At 40.7% G+C, this 20,746-nt stretch overlaps 2 pseudogenes; one reads left to right on the forward strand and one right to left on the reverse strand.

Moving 5' to 3' along the window:
* Positions 1–2,794: 2,794 nt before the first annotated feature.
* LOC115302179 lies at positions 2,795–3,702 on the reverse strand (annotated as a pseudogene).
* Positions 3,703–19,491: 15,789 nt separating this feature from the next.
* On the forward strand, positions 19,492–20,385 carry LOC115302096 (annotated as a pseudogene).
* The last annotated feature ends 361 nt before the right edge of the window (positions 20,386–20,746 follow it).

The raw sequence follows: 20,746 nt of genomic DNA on the forward strand, positions 1-20,746 counted from the left end.
AAATTCCAAAAAGTTTAGAGCACCTTTTCAGAATATTTAATTAGAGATATTCTGACATTCATCACACACAAATAAAGGATGCCCAAAGCCCCACCCACCCCTGATTTATTAGAAATGAAGAGGCTTTTAGCATTCTTTTTCTGATTCCTGTGCCAGAAAGAGAAAAGGAAGCATTGCTTTTCTTCAGCTTTTCTTAGGATTTCTCCAAAGTGAAATTAAATGTAACCTCACATGCTGGTGTACACAGACTCCTTTCTCCAAGGGGTTCTTTCCTCATGAGTCACTAAAATAACATCTTATGGCAATGTCTCCTTTGTCCTTTTCTGCCCTTACCCCCATTAACTACAGCAATAGGACCCTCTACAGAGGTAAGCAGAAGTCAGTGTTGGGAAGTAAATGGGCACCTCTGAGCCCAGCACGGTCCACCTAGCCAGGATCCCTTAGAGAATGGGTTCTGCAAAAAGCCTATTGCCATTAGGAAAGTGGATGCACCTCGAGGGTGTCATGCTAAGCGAAATAAGTCAGGCAGAGAAGGACAGATACCATATGTTTGCACTCATAGGTCTAACAGGAAAACAGGAGAAACCTAATGGAGGACTAGGGGCAGGGGAAGAGGGAAAGAGAGTTGGGGAGAGAGAGGGACGCACAACTTGAGAGACTACTGAATACTGAAAACAAACTGAGGGTTGAAAGGAGGGGGGAAAAGAGGTGGTGGTGATGGAGAAGGGCACTTGTGGGGAAGAGCACTGGGTGTTGTATGGAAACCAATTTGACAATAAACTATTTTTTTAAAAAAAGCCTATTGCCATGAAGATCTGAGAGGGCACCTTTTTAGAGAGATAGAGAGTGCATGCGAGTAGGGAAGGAGCAGAGAGAGAGGTAGAAAGAGAATCCCAAGCAGGATCTGCATTGTCAGCACAGAGCCCAGTGTGGGGCTTAAACTCACGAACCATGAGATCATGACCTGAGCCAAAATCAAGAGTCAGACACTTAACCAACTGAGCCACTGAGGCTCCCTAAGAGGGCACCGTTTTAAGCATCAACATTTTTGTTTTTGTTTTAGTCATGTGTGATGCTAATCTTCTCCAAAATACATTTTATAGTTTCTGGGTTTTGTAGCAGAACACGTAGAATATAATTAAGCCTTTTCTTAATGGGGTCACTTTGTGGTAGATCATTTAACACTTTTATTGGGAGTCAATTCTTGTTCCAGGCCCTATGCCAAAAGGATACAAACATGAATAAGACACAAACCCCATAGCAAAGACTTCGGTCTAGTGGGAAGGACAGAAGACTAATCAGCTCCTTACAAAATTTCCTGATAATTAAATGGATTGTGAAAAGGGTGGCTTGAGAATACAGCAAGCAGTGGCTAATTCTCCCTGACTTTCAGAAAGGGAGGTGTTGAGACAGAAATCAATGTCAAAGATTAAGTCAGGAATACTTCTGTTCCCAAATGGTGACAATGATAGAACAAGATTCCAGGCAAAAAGAAGCATCTTGCATTGTGTGTTTTGAGAGCGAACACCCCTAATATAGAATGATTTTTGAGTACAACTTTACAGTAGCAAAAATAGATGAAAACTCCTTTCATGACCTAATGTTGGAATGCTGGCCTTTGCTATGAAAAAAAAAAAAAAGAAAGAAAGCCAACTGGTTTATTTTTGAAACATTCGTGTTTGTTTCTAAATGATAAAATTAGAAAATGCCTTCAGGCTGCTCCTGTCCAGCTCTTCCTAGCAAAGAACACTTCACAGGTAATAGTGGTCTCCCTACCCAATAAACTGGACACCCAACAGTCACAAGTATCAGCAATACCTTCATATACCATAGAATATATTTTATGATAGATCTGATGAAATCATCTTTAAGAGATTCAAGAATTTTCTTTCCTATGTATTCTACTCATTTGTTGCATTTCCACATGAGTACCTACATGTGTCCCGTCTTCAGCTTTTATTCCATTATGAGTATACACTTTTAAATATATGACCTGAAATACAAATAAGTTAAAGGAGTATAACAGCTAAAACCCCACCATGCATATCAATGGTCCCTTGATCTCCCTGCTGAGTAATTGCTTCAGGAGAGCTTTACTTCTTCCCATCTCCTAACTACTGTGCACACCCACTCAGGAGGAAGCAAACACTTCAACTTTAACAGGTGGGAATAATTAAATCATTCTAAAATTCGTGTTTCATATTCAGGAAAAGTAAAAACTGAAATGGAAAAAAAAGAAAAAAGAAACTTGAAGGGCATAAATCCCCTAGGACATCTAAGATATTCCTTGGCTGGGAAATACTGAAGGATTCGAATTTTTTAAAATTTTTTAATGTTCGTTCATTTTTGAGAGAGAGACAGACAGACAGACAGCATGTGAGTGGGGAAGGGGCAGAAAGAGAGGGAGACACAGAATCTGAAACAGGCCCAAGGCTCCAAGCTGTCATCACAGAGCCCAACACAGGGCTCGAACACACAGAGATCATGACCTGAGCCAAAGCTGATGCTTTACTGACTGAGGGACCCAGGCACCCCGAAATACTGAAGGATTGGAAACATAATTTGGCTTGCATTTTTTTTTTGGCTGGGTACAATATACTTTATTGATGGTACATGAAAAGGTAGGGCTCCCCAATCCTCTCCACTTCTTCAGGGGGTCTGGGATGGAAACTGTGAAGGCTGGGAGATTCTCAGTGTGTTGGGGGATGAGTTGAAACAAGGGATCCTTACCAGCTGAGGGTCTCTCTCTTCCTCTCCCTCTTGCTCCTACTGGGGCTGGTGGTCCAGGGGGCTCTCACTCCTTGGAGGCTGTGACAAACATAAGGTCCACCACCTGGTTGCTATAGCCAAATTCATTGCCATACCAGAAAATGAGCTTGACAAAGTGGTCATTGAGAGCAATGCCAGCCCCAGCATCAATGGTAGAAGAGTGGGTGTCAATGTTAAAGTTGCAGGAGGCAACCTGGTCCTCAGTGTAGCTTAGGATGCCCTTGAAGGGCCCTCCAATGCCTGCTTCACCACCTTCTTGGTGTCATCATATTTGGAAGCTGTCTCCAGGCAGCAGGTCAGATCCACAACTGACATATTGAGGGTGGGAGCACAGAAGGCCATGCCAGTGAGCCTCCCATTCAGCCCACAGATGACCTTGCCTACAGTCTTGGCAGCACCAGTAGAAGTAGGGATGATGTTCTGTGCAGCCCTCCCACAGGTTCCCAGAGGGGCCGTCCATGGTCTTCTGGGTGGCAGTGATAACATGGACTATGGTCATGAGTCCCTCCATGATGCCAAAGTTGTCATGGATGACCTTGGCCAGAGGGGCCAAGCAGTTGGTGGTGCAGGAGGCATTGCTGACAAGCTTGAGGGAACTGTCATACTTCTCATGATGCACGCCCATCACAACCATGGGGGCATCAGCAGAAGGGACAGATGGCCCTCATGGCCCCACACTTCAAGTGAACCCCAGGCTTCTCCATGGTAGTGAAGACCCCAGTGGACTCCACAACATACTTAACACTAGCATTACCCCATTTGATGTTAGTGAGATCTCACTTCTGGAAGATGGAGATGGGCTTTCCATTGATGACAAGTTTCCCATTGTCAGCCTTGAGTGAGGTCAATGAAGGGGTCATTGATGGCAACAATAGCCACTTTGCCAGAGTTAAAGCAGCCCTGGAGACCAGGCACCCTAATGATCAAATCCATTGACTCTGACCTTCATTATCCTGTCTCAGGGATGCTGCTGGGACTATGCCAGAAACAGCTGTCTGTCCAACAGGGAGGAGCAGAGAGCTTGGTTCGCATTTTTAAGTGATCTCTCTGGCAACACCAGTGGGGGTGAGTTAAGGAGAGGCGAGGCTGAGCCAAAGAGACCAGGTAAGTGACTGCTGTAATAATCCAAGCAAGAAATAGGAAGAGTCTACACCTGGACAATGGATTACTATTTCAGGTCAAGAGCAAGGACTTAGGAATTAAGACCATTTCATCTATAATTCTGTAAACACTGGGCCCACACCTGAAGTATGTAGAGCTCTTTGTCCTAAACTAAATGAATGGCCCCCATCTGCTGAGGATACCAATAATTAGAACAGCTTATTTTTCATCAAGTTTTTGCCCTTCCCTTGTATTCACGTTTTGGTTTTTTCCACGCCTTCCCATAGCATAAAACTACTCCTTCCTAATTGTTTCCTTCTAATCTGTTCTGGGTTTGAAAATAGATATCTAATATTGCTAGAATTGATATGAAGTAAGAATAGCTAAGTCGGTAGTGTGAGACTCACCAGTGCTCCTCAAAAAAGAAAAGTGAACGAAATTATTGATGTCTCTTCTGTTGGCTTGTATGTGCTGTTTCTCACAGTGCTCTCAGTTGGAACCTGTCTTAATTTGGGTTCCCTAAGACAAGGACTCTAGGATAAGCCGTTCTGGGGGGAGGTGAAGGGAACACCGGTAGGAGCTAAAAGTATGTTACTACCACATAGATGCCTGTTGCTTACCACTGCCGGGAAGACTCAGCTGCCGGCATAAAGTGGTGGCCTCAGAGTTCCCCCACACAAGAGGACACTTATACACCAATCCACATAAGCTATTGGTTGAGCACGGCTCCTGGGGAACATTAATTTCTGGCATGCCACGTAAGCAGCAAAGTGCGCCCCAGTGGCAGGAGAAGATCCTCAGGCATAGAAATGCAAGTGCTACCAATAAGAAATCTTGGGGGCAGGGGCCCAGGTAAGTGGTAAAACTGAGGGCACAGGGGCCAGAAATCCACAATGACTGCTACTGGGTCTAGAGGGTTGAAAGTCTCTATGTTTCATTAGTGTTATCATTGCCACCACGTGTTAACACTTTAGAGTTCCCCAAATTCACTCAGAGCTCTGGCTTCTCAGTGCCTTCCAAGGCTGTGCCCAAACGCCAAATAAGTGCAGGTCATGATAGCTAATTTTTTATGTCATCTGGCGAAGAGGTGGCCAGATAGCTGGTAAAATCTTTCTGTGTGTGCGGTGCGGGTGCTTCTGGAAGAGATTAGCATTTGAATTGGCTGAATAAAGAAGAGCGCCTCACTAATGCAGGTGGTCATCATCAAATCAGCTGAGGGCCTGAGTAGAACAAAACAGTGGAGGAGGGGCGAATTTGGTCTCTGCCTGAGCCAGGACGTCCATCTTCTCCTGCCCTTGTCGATCAGCACTCCTGGTTCTCGGGCCTTCAGACCTGGACTGAACTGCACCACCACCTTTCCTTGTTCTCCAGCTGCCAGGTGGCAGGTCATAGGACTTCTTGACCTCCATAATCACGTGAGTCAATCCCTAGTGTCTATTTCCCCTGCTTTCCTAAATAACAAAACTCTGATTTTACCCTGGGCTGCGAAGGGCCCGGCTAAGACTATACCTCCCAGCCTCCCTTGCAAATTGGTATATAGTCATGTGAATCAGGTCTGACCAGTGAGAGGAAGTATACAAGGAACATAAAGAAAATTTTTTAAAAGGACTTGACTCAGTTGGAAGGTGCACCCTTTTGCAAATCCTCCTACTCTTTCTCATTCCCTTGGAAAGTAAACATAATGGTTGGAGATCATCAGCTGTGGCCCATGAGGTGTAGGTTATATGCTTAGGATGGAAGAGCACAAAAATAGAAGGTTGGGTCCCTATTCTATTTAAGCCACTGTGTTCAAAACAGTTCCTAGCTGAAATGCAAATGTGTTCTAATTAGGTTAGAATGACTCTTACTCTGTCCCCACTTATCTTGCCCTACACATTAAAGAAATGACTGTTTCGGGGATGAATCGAACACATACTTTAAAAATTCTCTACTATTCTGTAATTAAAGATTCAGTGTTCGATCTTCAGTATTCAAGATTGAGTTTTGACCCAAAATTACAGCACTGGTAGCAATGAAATTAAATATAGATGAATCTCTCCTTAATCTTTCCCAAAATAACGCTCCATAAAGATTAGAGCTAAATGATGAGGGGCCAAAAAAAAAAAAATCCAACCCCTGATTCTTAGAGTTTTCAGAAATTATTTCAGAAAAGTAAATGTCTGTTATTATTAAGGACTCCAATGTTATTTTATTTTTAAAGTTAACACATGAGGTAAAGTCCTATGGATTTCAAACCCACGCATTGATTCTGTTAACTACCCCACACTCAGGCTATGAACAGACTCTTACCCAGAAAAGTGCCCCCAGTTATCTCTGTAATCATGCCTTCACATCACCCTTGATCTATTCTCTTGTACTATACTTTAGTCTTTTCAAGAATGTCACATACATGGAATAATACTGTGTATACGCTTTTAGTGTAATGCCTTGAAGAATATCCCGTTGTTGTGTGTATCAGCAGTTTAGTCCTTTCTATTGGTATGCAAAATTCCATCTTATAGATGTGCCACAGTTTGTTTTTTCTTCCCTTTTTGATGGATATTTGGGTTGTTTCCAGGTTGGGTATAATTTTCAGTAGACCTGTATGAACCAAAGTTTTTATTGCTCTAGGGTAAATACGCAGGTCTGAGATGGTTGAATCAATCTTACTCTTCTTGTTATGTTTTAAGAGATTTTATATATTCTGCATGCAAGATCTTTGATATGTGACTTACAAATACTTTCCCCCAGTGTGTACTATATATTTTAATTCTTTTAACAACATTTTTATCAGAGCAAAGTTTTTTTTTATTTTGTCAGTCTAATTTACCAATATTTTCTATTGAGGGTCATGGTTTTAGTGTCCTGGCTAAGACTTCTTTGCCTAATCCTGATCATGAAGATTTTCTCCTATGTTTGCCTATAAAAGCTTTATAGTTCTTTGTTTTACACTTAGATCTGTGATCTGTTTGAGTAAATTTGTGTATTTGTATGAAGTTTGGGTTTTCTCATACATGTATATAGGTGTCCATTTGTTCTAACACTATTTGTTGAAAAGATACCCCTCTCTCCATTGATTGCCTTTAAACCTCTGTCAAAAATCAATTGGCCATATTTATATTGGTTGATTTCTTGTGTCTCCATCCTGTTCAGGGTTCTATTGTTTGTTCCGTCATCAATACTACACGTCTTGGTTTCTGTAGCTATATAGAAAGTCTTCAAATTGTATAGTGTGATTCCTCAAGCTTTATTATTTTTTTTTTGCAAAATTGCTTTGATTATTCTAGTTCCCTGGCCATTCCAAATAAGTTTTAGAGTAAGCTTGACCACATCTACAAAAAAGTTCTTCTGAAATTTGTATTGCAATTATGTCAAATTTATAGATCAATTTAGGAGGAACTGACACTTTTATTATGTTGAGACTTTCAACTCATGAACAAGATGTATATCTGCCTTTTTTTAGGTCTTTGATTTCTTTCAAAGTTTGTTAGTATACAGAACCTATACATGTTTTGATTTCTATCTCAGTGTTTCTTTCTTTTGTTCCCCTCCTTTTTGTTAAGGGAGACTACTGTTTAGGTTCCAATTGTTCGTTACTAGTATATAAAAAAAAAACTGAACTGTGAATAGACTTTGCACCTGCTGTATCACTGAGCTCATTTAGATTCTTCGGGATTTTCTTAATCATGTCATCTGTGAATAAGGACAGTTTCATTTCTTTCTTTCCAATATATATGCCTTTTTCTCCACGTGCTTTATTGCAGTAGCTAGGACTCATCACTATGCTGGCTAGAAGTGAGGAGAATGGACATCCAGTCTTATCCTGATGTTAGAAGAAAAACATTGTAGAACACCTGGGTGGCTCAGCCAGTTAAGTGTTCAACTCTTGGTTTTCGCTCAGGTCATGATTTCACAGTTTGTGAGTTCAAGCCTTACATCGGGCTCTATGCAGACAGTGCAGAGCCTGCTTGGAATTCTCTCTTTCCCGTTCTCTCTGTCCCTGCCTCACTCTTGCTTGCTCTCTCTCAAAATAAATAAATAAACCTTTAAAAAAAGAAGGGAAACATTGCACCTTTAGGTATGATGTTAGCCATAGATTTTTTTGTAGACACTTTTTATGAGGTCAAGAATGTTACCTTCTATTTCTAGTTCACCAAAAGTTTTTATCATGGTTGGGTACTGAATTTTGTCAAAAGGTTTCTTTTCTTTTTTTTCTGCACCAATTAATACGATCAAGTGGTTTGTTCTCTTTAGATTATTACTATGGTGCGTTACATTGATTTCTATTTAAAAATTGAGCTAGTCTTCTTGCATTCTCAGGATAAAACCCACTTGGTCATAGTGAGACAGATACATAGGTAAGTGGATGGATGGATGAATGTGTGGACAGGCAGATATATAGAATGTGCTGGGTTCACTTTGCTAATATATCTTTGGGAATTTTGGTACCTATGTTCATGTTCATGAGGGCTACGGACCTGTGGTTTTCTTTTCTTGTAATCTCTTTTCTGGATTTGCTGTCAGAGTAACTAAGTAATCATATGAGTTGGGAAGTGTTTCATTCTATTCTATTTTCTGGAAGAGATTGTATAGAATTGGTGCTATATCTTCTTTAAATGATTGGTAGAATTTATCAGTGAAATTATCTAGGCTTAGAGATTTTTGTTACTGAAGGTTGTTAATTATGAGTTTAATTTCTTTAGTATTTAAAAGGCTATTCAGGTTATCTATTTTATAAGGGGGTTTCATATTGGGTGAGTTTTGGTAATCTGTGCTTCCCAAGGAACTAGTCCATTTTATCTCGTTTGGTTGAGTTTATGTGTGTAAAGTTGTTTCTAGTATTTCCTTCTTATTCTTTGCAAGGTCTGTAGTGAACTTTCCTTTTTCATACGTGGGTGATTTGTTGTGGGGTGACCAAGCATCCCTGGTGGCTCAGGCCTGGGGGATTTCCTGGGATGGAGGCCTTTTAGTACTAAAACTGGAAAGTCTCAGGCAAACCAGGATGAGTTACTTTTTTCTTTCTTGCTTTCCCCCTTTGGCCACCTTGCTAGAAGTTTATCAATATGGTTTCATTGATTTTTCTCTACCTTTTTCCTGTTTTCAATTCCATTAATTTCTGCTTTTCTCTTTCTTTCTTTCTGCTTGCTTTGAGTTTACTTTGCTCTTCTTTTTTTCATTCCTTAATGTGGAAGTTGAGTTATTAATCTGAAACATTTATCTTCCAATACAAGTATTTAATGCTATAAATTTCCCTCTAAACACTGCTTTAGTGGCATTCCACAAATCTTAATATGTTATATTTTTGTTTTAAGTTAGCTCACACTATTTCTACTTTTCTTTGAGACTAATTTTTGATGCATGGGAATTTAGACATGTGGTGTTTGATTTTTCAAGTGTTTGGTGATTTTCCTCTTATCTTTTTGTTGATGGATCGTAATGTATGATTAGAGAACATACTTGTATGATTTCAATTCTGTTAAATATCTTAAAGTTTCTTTTATGATCCAGAATATGATCTATCCTGACAAATGGTCCAAAGTGCACTTATAAAGATGTCTAAACTCCAATACCTGTCTACCACTGACTTAGCAATGGGACATCGGGTAAATCACCCCATCTCACATGGCCCTCTTTTTCCATGTCTATAAAATTAGAAGAATGAATTAGATAATCTCTAAAAGTTCTCCTCTGTTGTGGTACGCACTCCTCCTCCCATGAGTATACTGGAATGAGACAGCTTCCTTCCTGTCCATCCATCACCAATAACAAAACAATTTTATTTGCTCTTGAATGAATGGACATGGAAGATACAACCTGTTTGCAAAGCCTTATCTTTAGTCACACAGAAAGTACAAGGAATTTGAAGAACTACATACAAAAAAATTCCTTTCTACAAGGCAGTATCCACAGCCTTAATAATATTAAGAGGATGTGAATTTGTTCATTATTTTCTAAACTTGGAAAGACATTGCAACTTCTTCAGTCTCTTGCCAGTCAGCCTAGTGTTACAATTTCTCTTTAGATCTAGGGGTCACAGAGGTGACTCCGTACCCTCCCTGGTGAATTGAGCTGCACACCCGGTCCCTTCTCTCTCCCTGGTCCATGTCAAATATGTCATGAGCATCACAGCCAAGACACCTGAGATCAAATAAAAATAGAAAGGATGGGCTTTCAGAAATACATCCCAGACCATGTCCACCAGTAGAGAACTGTACAAATCAGAGGAATGAGAATAAAAAGGAGGGCATCAACTCCAGGGGGACTTTATGAATTCTCATCCTCACAGCATGACAGGGTTTTAACTCTCTATTTCCACACATGCCATTATCGAGGGGCCATGGTACTTTGTAAAAAGCGGACATTAAGAATTTTGGAATAGAAGGGACATTCACTTTTTAAATTTCTGAAATCAAGAGACAGATCTCTCCCTGAAAACTTGGTCTTGCAACAAAGACCCTCTGATGTGGTTGGAAAGCTAAAACTCAGGCAGGCACACACCACATGGCAGGGGCAGTGGCTGGCAGGAACATATTGGCAGGCCTGTGTTTTGGGGAGGCCGATGAAACTCTGCCATCATGAAACCATTGTGCTCTGCTCTTGAAAGAGCTTAATTATGAGGTGTCTGGGTGGCTTAGTCGGTTAAGTGTCTGACTTCAGCTCTGGTCATGATCTCACAGTTTGTGAGTTTGGGCCCAGCGTCGGGCTCTGTGCTGACAGCTCAGAGCCTGGAGCCTGCTTTGGATTCTCTTTCTCTCTCTCTGCCCTTCCCTGCTTGTGCTCTATCTCTCTCTCAAAAATAGACATTTAAAAAAAATTTTTTAAGAGCTTAATTATGAGCTGAAGCATCACATGACAATCAACATGGGAAAATTTTTATTATGAAAAATTTCACACACATGGGCCCATGCACACACACACACACATACACACATAGGAGTAGAAAAATATAGTAAGCCCATATATCCAGTCTTCGTAGCATCATTTTTCAGTATTCTGCAACACTTTCTTACCCCTATTTTCTTTCTTATTTTAGAGACAGTTAGAGTGTTAAATTTTGGAATGTGTATTCTTCAAAGGTGTGATTCAGCAGGTAGTCCAAGCCTGGTATAGTCTGTCCCTGCCATTAAGGACCTAAGCTCCTTCTGTCTTTCTACCCTGACACCCTTGGGTTATAGGATCATCCTCATGATGGCAAGATGGCTACCATACCTCCAGGATCACATCAACATTCCAGGCAGGAAGAAAATCCAGGTCAAGAGGCACATGCTAAAGGTCACATTTTGCATTAGAAATGAAAACAGGGTACCAGGGAGAGCAGTCAAATTGGAAAATAAGCTTTCCAAGCTAAGAAAGAAGGGAAAATACTAAGAAGTCCAACTCAGAGAGAAAAAAAAAAAAAAAGACAAAACATTATTGATCTGTTTTTACAGCTTCCAATAAGACCAAGTTTTATTTACTTATTTATTTATTTGTTTATTTTTATATAGTTTATTTATTTATTTTGAGAGAGATAGAAAGCAAAGGGCAGAGAGAATCCCAAGCAGACTCTACACCCGAGGCTCAAACTCTCAAACCACGAGATCATGACCCAAGCCAAAATCCAGAGTTGGACACTTAAGCAGCTGAGCCACCCAGGCACTAGAGACCAGGTTTTTAGACAAATAATCTCACTAAATCTTCACAACAACCCAAGCGGGTGGCTGAAATAGTTTTACAGGTGACAAAAGGAAGCTTCTCAAGGCTACAGAGCTGAAAAACGGTGGCTCCAAAGCCAGCCCCTTTTCTGTGTTCTCATTTCCTTTTTATTGATCTTCCCAGAGATGTGGTAAATGTCCCCCTAGAATGAAAAATCTGTAATGGTCACCATCGAAAGCCACTACATCCATGATTTCAAACCCAGGAGCACAAAATGCACACTCTTCTCGTGGCCATTGCACGGTGCCCACCAAGCTGCTGGCCTGGTCATGGGGGTCCTCCGGGCGCCAGTCTGTGCTGCCTCAGGGCAGCGGCCCCCATCCCTGAGCCCAAATGCAGCTGCTTAAAGAAAAGGAGTAAAACCTCCACAGAGCCATGTTTCTCTGCTTTTTCCAATTTAAAGAAAATGCACATAGATCCACTGGGCTCAAAGTGACCTTCGGTCAAGGGCTTCTGAATTGTCTTCAAAGAAGGAAAATACCACTTTGTGCATCCCTCTCGGGATAGTTTAATCATGAACTGAACTTCACATAAAAGCAAAGATAAGAGATTTGATGAAGCCCCAAATTCTTTTTTAGCTTTTTGTTATCAATGCTGTCAAAAGTACACACAAGAGGGGAGAGTGATATAATGACCCTCATGTGCTCATCCCCCTGCTTCAACGATTACTCACTCTTGGCTCTGCTTTCGTCACACGTTCCTTTTTATCTGCTTCCTCCCTGGAGGATATTTTTTCAAGCCAGCTCATCGGGTCATTTTCCCCCTAAGCCTTTCCACATTCATCTTTAATAAATACAGACATTGTCTTATAGAAACACAGAACCGTCACCACAGCCAATGGTATTAACGCCTACTCTATATGCAGATTTTCAATTGTCTCAAAAATGTCTTTTTAGAAGTCACTTTGTAAAATTTATTTATTTATTTTGTTAGACACAGGGCAACAGGGGGCAGTGCAGTGCGCGGAACCCAATGTAGGGCTCACTCCAACAAAGCCATACATCACGACCTGAGCTGAAACCAAGAGTGAGATGCTCAACTGACTGAGCCATCCAGGCACCCAAAAAAAGTCTTTTTATAATAAATTTCTTCAAAACAGGACCTAAACAAAATCGAGCCACTGCATTTAACTGTTAAGTTCCTTAAATCTCTTCTACCCTGAGTTAACATCCTAACAAAACCCCAACACCTTCAGTTCTTCAAGCATGTGCTCTCCTACCTCCAGACCTTTGTCCTTGCCGTTCTTTCTGCCTGAAAGTTGTCCCCAGGCCCATACATCACCTGGAAACCATCTACTTGTCCTTCAGCTTTCAGATCGGATGTTCTTCCTTCTAGGAAGTATCTCTTACCAGACCTTCTGTTATTAAATAGACTCTGATTCAACAGTTCTGGGGCAGAGTATGAGTTCTGCATTTCTAACAAGCCCCATGGTGATGTCAGTGCTGCTGGTCTGAGGACCATACTTTGAGTAGCAAGGGACTAGAATATTCCCCATGTTATCATAGCACTGACCATATGGTATTTTAATGGCCTCCTGGAGCTTTTGGAACACACCTGAATCCTTTCGTTTGTCTTTTATGTGACTGCTTTTGAGCTCTAACAGCCAAGTTGAAAAGCTGTGAGAGAGAGACTGTATCTCTCAGAAAGATAAAGTATTTGCCCTCTGGCCCTTCATGGAAAATGTTTGCTGACCTTGCTCTCGGCTGTATTGCAAACATGATAGCTTTTTCAGTAGCAGGTCTCAGAACCCAGTCTGGGGCTTTGTACATAGTCGTTACCCAATAAGTGCTTATTAGATGATGAATAATGACAGGTGCTGACAATAACTGAGCACTTACTGTATGCCAGGCACTATAGTAAATGCTTTACACACAGCATCTCCAAATCCCCTTCTACCCTCTGTGAAAGGTAGAGTGTTCTCATGTTTCAGATGAAGAAATAGAGGCTTAGAGGTTCCTGTCCTGCCCAAGTTTAAAGTACAACAAACTCATGTAATCTGACTCCACTACTCTTTAGAGAAAGGGTTGAAAAGGGCAGCTGTGGAAAGCCAGACAGAAGCTGTGTTTCCTGACCCCATTTGGGCCTCACCCATTGTCTCTATGAAAATGGCTACCAATAGGACTAGGCCCAAAATTCAAAACATTCTTAATGTTAAATCCAAGAATGCTAGGTCAGTTGAACATATGCAACAAACACACAAAAGCACCTTTTGTGTAGTAATTCTATCCGATTATAATGGGCCCTGGCATCACTTCTGAGTCCAAAGCAGGATCTGCATCCAGGAGAACAGCCCTTGGAACTGTATACTATCTGGGAGCGCCTTTCCCCTAGCTCTCCCCTCCCCCAGCCCTCCCCCATTATAGCACCCTACATAGGCCTAGCCCCTTTAGGTGCCTAATAAGAGACGGCCTGCACAGCAGGATTAAACAGATGAAATCTGTTAACCATGAGAAACCCTGACCGACATGCTCCATTACCTAGGACAAGGACTCCCATCAGCTAGACAGGTGGCAATTAGGTTAGCCCTTATTGGTACTTTGTTAAAAGTCAGTGGGTATTGACATGACTTAGCCAGTGTTTTATGGATATAGCAGTCATTCCAGGAATAAAATGTCCATGTCTTGGGTTCCAACATAGTGAGAAAGAGAAATTGAGAGACAGAATGAGAGAGAAGGAGAGGGATAAGCACGGGGGGTTGGGGGGGAGGGAGGGGGCAGGTGGGGGCACATGCACAAGACAGACAATAGCCTGCCAGAGAAACTGAGCCAGCCCAGAAGCAGTGGTGCTAACTGGTGGGGGGTTACCCCTTTGATTGTGGTCTTAGTTTGTATACCGGTTGCTACATTTGTTAGGAGCTTTTGGATCAAATGGAGAAAAGAAACTGAAGTATACATTTAAGAAACTCTCAAATCAGGGCACCTGGGTGGCTCTGTCAGTTGAGTGTCAGACTTCGGCTCAGGTCAAGATTTCAGGGTTTGTGGGTTCAAGCCCCGCATCAGGCCCTGAGCCTGCTTCAGATTCTGTGTCTCCCTCTCTCTCTCTCTGCCCCTCCCCACTCGCACTCTATCTCTCCTGCTCTCAAAATAAACATTAAAAAAAAAAGAAACTCTCAAGTCATACTGATTATCATCATTGAAGAGATTTCATGGGAAAAAATTTATCCTATTCTCAGTCTGCAGAATAACCCTGACATTGAGTCTCAAAAAACCCTTTTAAGTATCTTCCTGCTCTTGTAGAGAGATCTGTCTGTGGCTCTAAATATTAATCTCCAATCAGAAATCCAAGGTTTGACAGTGGAGGAGTTGAGGTCTTGAGGTAAGACTGTGCAGGGACCTCCTTATGATTAAACTTAAGTCTGACCACTCTATTCCATAGGGACTCAGTGAGGAGGTGAATATTACGACCTAATTCTATAAATAAAAAAAAGAACCCTTTGTACTTTCATTTCCAGACAGGATAGAATAACAGCCAAAAAAATAAACAAAAAATATAACAACATCCATGGCACTGTATATCTGAAAATGAAGGACAGTCATCCCAAGGGACAATGAGCCCTACCATTGTCCTTGCTTACTGTCCTGAAAGAGTTTCCAAGCTGTGAGGCACGGAGTGGAAACCTAAGCAGAACCCAGCAGAGTGACTCCTGATCTGGAGAGATAGAGCAAAGGGGTACCTGGGTGTCTCTATCAGATAAGCATCCCACTCTCAGTGTTAGCTCAGGTCATGATCTCACAACTCCATGAGTTTGAGCCCTGCATTGGGCTCTGTGCTATTAGTGCAGAACTGCTTGGGATTCTCTCTCTCTTTCTCTCTCTCTCTCTCTCTCTCTCTCTCTCTCTCTCTCTCTCTCAAAATGGATAAATAAACTTAAAGAGAGAGAGAGCAGAGCCTGGTGGAGACTGAAACAATACCAAAGGAAGAAAACTGCACAGAGCGAGAATCCGGGAGATCTATAGAGGGTCTGCTTTGAGTACTCTTCAACGTACTGATCATTGATGTGAGGAAATTACCCAAGGCCATGGAAAGGACCACACTAAAAGATGAGATAGAGTAGAAAACCTCAGAATTGGCAAGGAAATGGGTTGACTACTCAGAAGAGTCTTGGCACCTTCTGATACCACCTAAAGAAACTTAAAAGCAAAATCTTGAAGGATCAAACTATTTCTAAGTAGTTTAATTGTATCTCAGAAATAAATTTAGGAAGTTATTTGGAAGAGAAAAATATCCCACACTCAATGTAAAATTTACAATTTGTAGGATCCAATCAGAACTTATCAGTTATCTAAATAAGCAGAAAAACATGACCTATAATAATAAGAATAATCAATTAATCAAACCTGACACAGATATAAGAATTATCCAACAAAATATTAACAGTTATTATAATTACATTCCATATGTTAAATAAAGTAGACTCATAGAGGAATAAAATGACCCAAATTGAACTTCTTTATTTTTTGTTTATTTATTTATTTAGAGAGAGAGGTGGGGTGGGGGAAGAGTAGAGAGAAAGGGAGAGAGAGAATCCCGAGCAGGTTCCACACTGTCAGCACAGAGCCCAATGTGGGGCTTGATCTCACAGAGTGTGAGATCATGACCTGAGCTGAAATCAAGTTGGTCACTTAACTGACTGACCCACCCAGGCACCCCCCCAAATTGAACTTATATATATAAAAACTATAATGTCTGAGATTATAAAAAAAGAAAGAAAAAAGAAAAAAAATGGATGAGTTAATGGCAGATTAGTCATTTCAGAAGAAAAGATTAGTAAACTTGAAGACATAACAATAGAAACTACCAAATGAAATAGAGAAAAATTAAATTTTTAAAAATGAGCCGAGACAAGTTTAAGAGTCTTAATAAAAATGTAATTAAAGATAAAAGGTAAATATTATCAGATTGATGCAGAAAAACAAAATGCAACTCACTATATATTCCCTATAATAAACACTTATTCACTATAAAGACAAGAATAAGTTAAAAATAAAAGAATAAAAAATGTATATAATACTAATCAAAAAAAAGAGCTGGAGTAACTATATTAATATCAGTAATATTCAGAGCAAAGCATATTACCATTGGTGAAAAGGTCATTTTCTGATAATGGATCAATTCATCAAGGTGATATAATAATAAAAAGGGTTTATGCATCTAACAATAGAGCTTCAAGGTCAATGAAATAGACGATGATAGGACTTCAAAGAGAAACAGACAAATCTATAACCATAGCCAGAGACTTTAATGCCTTTTTCTCAATAACTAATAGATTAGATAAAAATCAGTAAAAGTAGATAAGACTTGTGTTGGAAGCTGCCTAGTTTTGGCTGCCTCAAGCAAGGACATATCACTCTCCAGGGAGCAACCAAATAAAACAAGATTTACATCTGGAGGCTAGGAGAGTGCATTTCCTGGTCCAGGATTCAGAGACAGTCGTACTGAGCCAGACGAGAAAAGCCAAAATGAACAAAAGATCAAACCGCATTCGGGTTTATGCAGCGCTAATCTTCCCCTGCCCATTATTGAGGACAAAAGTCTGGGTGCTTCCTTTGATGCTGGGTTCGGAGTTTCAGTTTCGGTTTCCCCTTTCTCTAATAATCATTTGACTCTGTTACCTGGCAATCAACCTGGGTCAGTTCCCCCCCCCCGCCAAATCCTATATAGGTGTGATTTATTTTCTTAATAAACAGGGGCTTGATCAGAAAACGCTTGTCTTGCCTCACTCTCTGTGCTCCCCTTCCTGCCCTATTTCTCTCTCCCTCCCTCAGGAACGAACCCACAAGGATTTACCGCCCCACAGGCCGGGGTGAGGGACCCGACAGACTTGATCAATACCAATCAAGCAACTTGACTTATATTGACACTCCACCCAACAATAGCAGAATTCGCGTCTTTTTCAAGTACACAGGAAAAATTTTCCCTGAGAAACCAAATTTTGGGTCATAAAATATGTCTCAATAAATTTAAAAAGATTGATGGGGGTTCAGACCGAGGGGAAAATAGGGGATGGGCATGGAGGAGGGCACTTGCCAGGATGAGCACTGGGTGTTATATGTAAGTGTTGAATCATGGGAATCTACTTCTGAAGCCAAAAGCATGCTGTATACACTGTACATTAGCTAACTTGATAATAAATTATGTTTTTAAAAGAAAAGGATTCAAGTCATATGAAGAATATTCTCTGACAGCAGTAGAATGCAATTACCAAGGCCTCTGGAAAATCTCCAGTTATTTGAAAATTAAATAACATACTTCTAAATAATCAATGAATCAGAGGAGAAATCAAAAGGACATTTAGAGAGTATTTTCACCTGAACAAAAATGAAAATACAGCATATCCACATTTAAGGAATGCAACAAAACCATTTCTTGGGAGAAATGTATCATTTTATCTTTAAGAGAGTTGACACACAATGTTACATTAATTTTAGGTGTATTACATTTTAATTCAACTTCCTCTTACGTTGTGCTTTATTCACCACACGTGTAACTATAATCTGTCAGCATACAATGCTACGATATTATCACTGACTATATTCCCCATGCTGTGCCTTTTATGTCTATGATTTATTTATTCTGTAACGGAAATCTATATCTCCTACTCCCCTTCACTCATTTTGTCCACCCCCACCTGCTTATCTTTAATGCTTATGTTAGGAAAAAAACCAATGATCTCAGTTTCCACCTTAAGAAACTAGAAAAAAAAGAGCAGAAGAAATGAAACATTACAGAATAAAACAAAAATCAGTAAACTAGATAGCAGAAATACTAGAGAGAATCAGTAAAATTGAAAGCTAATGCTATAAAATGGTCAATAAAATTAATAAATATCTAGCCAAACTGATCAGGAAGAGAAAAGGAAAAAAAAAAAAAAGGACCAAAATCAGGAATGAGAATGGCTACTTAACTGTAAGTTCTAAATCCAGCGCCTTAGACCGCTTGGCCACACTACCGCACTCACTGTAAGTTCTATAGATACTAGCAAATAATAAGGAAATATGGTGAACAAATTTATGACAATAAATTTGATAATTTAGATGAAATGGACCAAATATACTTAAAATGAAATAGACAAATTGAATAACTCTAAATCTAAAATGAACTTGAGGGGCACTTAAGTGGCTCAGTCGGTTAAGCATCCAACTCTTGATTTGGGCCCAGGTCATGTTCCCAGGGTCATGGAATTGATCCCACGTCAGGATCTTTGCTGGGCGTGGAGCTTGCTTAAGATTCTCTCTCTGACCCTCACCCAATTTGTGCATGTGCGCTCTCTCGCTCGCTCTCTCTCTCTCTCTCTCTCTCTCTTAAAATAAGTAAATAACTTTTAAAAAGTAGTTAAAATTTTTCACACAAAGAAAACCCCAGACCCAGATGGCTTTACTGATGAGTTTTACTAAATATTTAAGGAAGAAATAATACCAATTCTACACAAACTCTTCTATAAAATTGAAGGAGAAGGAATACATCCCAATCCATTCTATAAGTTTCAGCATTATTCTGATACCAAAACCTAGACAGATAGCAGTAAAAGAAAAACTAAAGATCAAAATCCCTCCTGAGCACATATGCAAACATTCTAAATGAAATTTTATCAAAGTAAATCCAACAATATATAAAAGTATATCAGTAGAAAATCAATGTGGTTTGCCTATTAACAAACTTTCTAAAAGTTATTTAAGAAGAAAAACCATATGATCATTTTACTAGATCCAGGAAAAGCATTGACAAAGTTCAACATCCATTCCTGTTAAAAAACAAAACAGCACAACAAAAACATCAAGCATACTGAGAACAGAGGAAACTTTCTCCCATCCAAGTACTAACCAGGCCTGACCCTGCTTAGCTTCTGAGATCAGACAAGATCAGCTGAGTTCAGATGGTATGGCCATAGGCAAAACTTTCTCAACTAGATTTAAATAATTTAGAAAAACTTGCTGCTGAGTTTTCAAGATGGCGGCCCTCAAACTACTGGTGTATCCCTGTGCATGGCTGCTCCGAGGGCTCCTGGCTGGTCTAGTCGCTACCTGCTGGGCTCAGCCTCCAGCTTGTGGGTTCAGGGAAGTGGTGGAGATCCAAGAAGGGAAGACAACTATAATTGACGGTTGGATGACAGGGACTCCCAAGGGAAGTCCAAATCCCCCTAACCCCACTGGCCAGTGCCCCATCTACCGGTGGAACCTGAAACACAAGTATGGCATTGAGGATGTTCTGCTGCTCAGTCAGTTCAGCCGGCCTTGTGGGGACATGCTGCCTGGAAGGATCACAGGCCCGTGCCAGGAGGAGCACCACAAGATTAAGGAGTGTATGAAGATGGCACACCGATCAGGTCTGCTTCCAAATCACAGGCCTTGGCTTCCTGAAGGATTTGTTCCGAAGAGCAAACCACAGCTCAACTTGTACCTGACCCGCTGGTCTCCCCACTCTGTCACGCCCATCTATAGTAAAGGCCACCACTGGAACAAAGTGTGCATGCCTGTGGGGTCACCCCTCCTGAAAGACAACATCTCCTACTCAAGAAAGCCTTTGGGCTGTATCACTGACTAGGGACAGAGCTGCCTGAGAACATGACCAGAGCTCCTGCACTCCAGTCCCACCCCACCAGGGCAGCCCAGCTCCTCCAGCAGGCTCAGCAGGCACCAGGACCAACTTCAGTGCCCTCACCCTGCCCAGTGACAGCACTGGGAGGGTGGCTGGGTCCCTGAGCAGCAGCTGTGGTCTTGTAACTGGCTTGGGCCATGCTCAGTGATGGGGGCCAGGTGTTCTCCCCAAAGGAATATCATAAACCAGGCTCATGGACTCCACCAAAAAAAAAAAAGAAAAAGAAAAAAGAAAAAGAAAAACTTGCTCCTAACATAATACTTAGAGGGAAAACATTCAGTCTTTCACCATTAATACCTAGAACAAGACAAGGATGTCTACTCTCACCAATTCTATTAGCATTGTACTGGAGGTTCTAGTCAGTACAGCAAGAGAATAAGAAATAAGAGCACCCAGACAGGAAAGAAATAAAGTTGTCTTTATTTGCAAACAGCATTTGGTATAGTTATTTAGAAAATTCATTGGAATCTATATTTGAGGCTATGAGAATTAAGTGAATTTAGCAATGTTGCAGTATAGATACAGATCAATATTAAAAATCAGTAATATTTACTAGCAATGAACCAAAAATTGAAATTTCTTACAATTTTCACATAGTAGTGTTAAC

This window comes from Suricata suricatta, chromosome 9, assembly GCF_006229205.1.
Source record: "Suricata suricatta isolate VVHF042 chromosome 9, meerkat_22Aug2017_6uvM2_HiC, whole genome shotgun sequence".
NCBI classification, from domain to species: Eukaryota; Metazoa; Chordata; class Mammalia; order Carnivora; family Herpestidae; genus Suricata; species Suricata suricatta.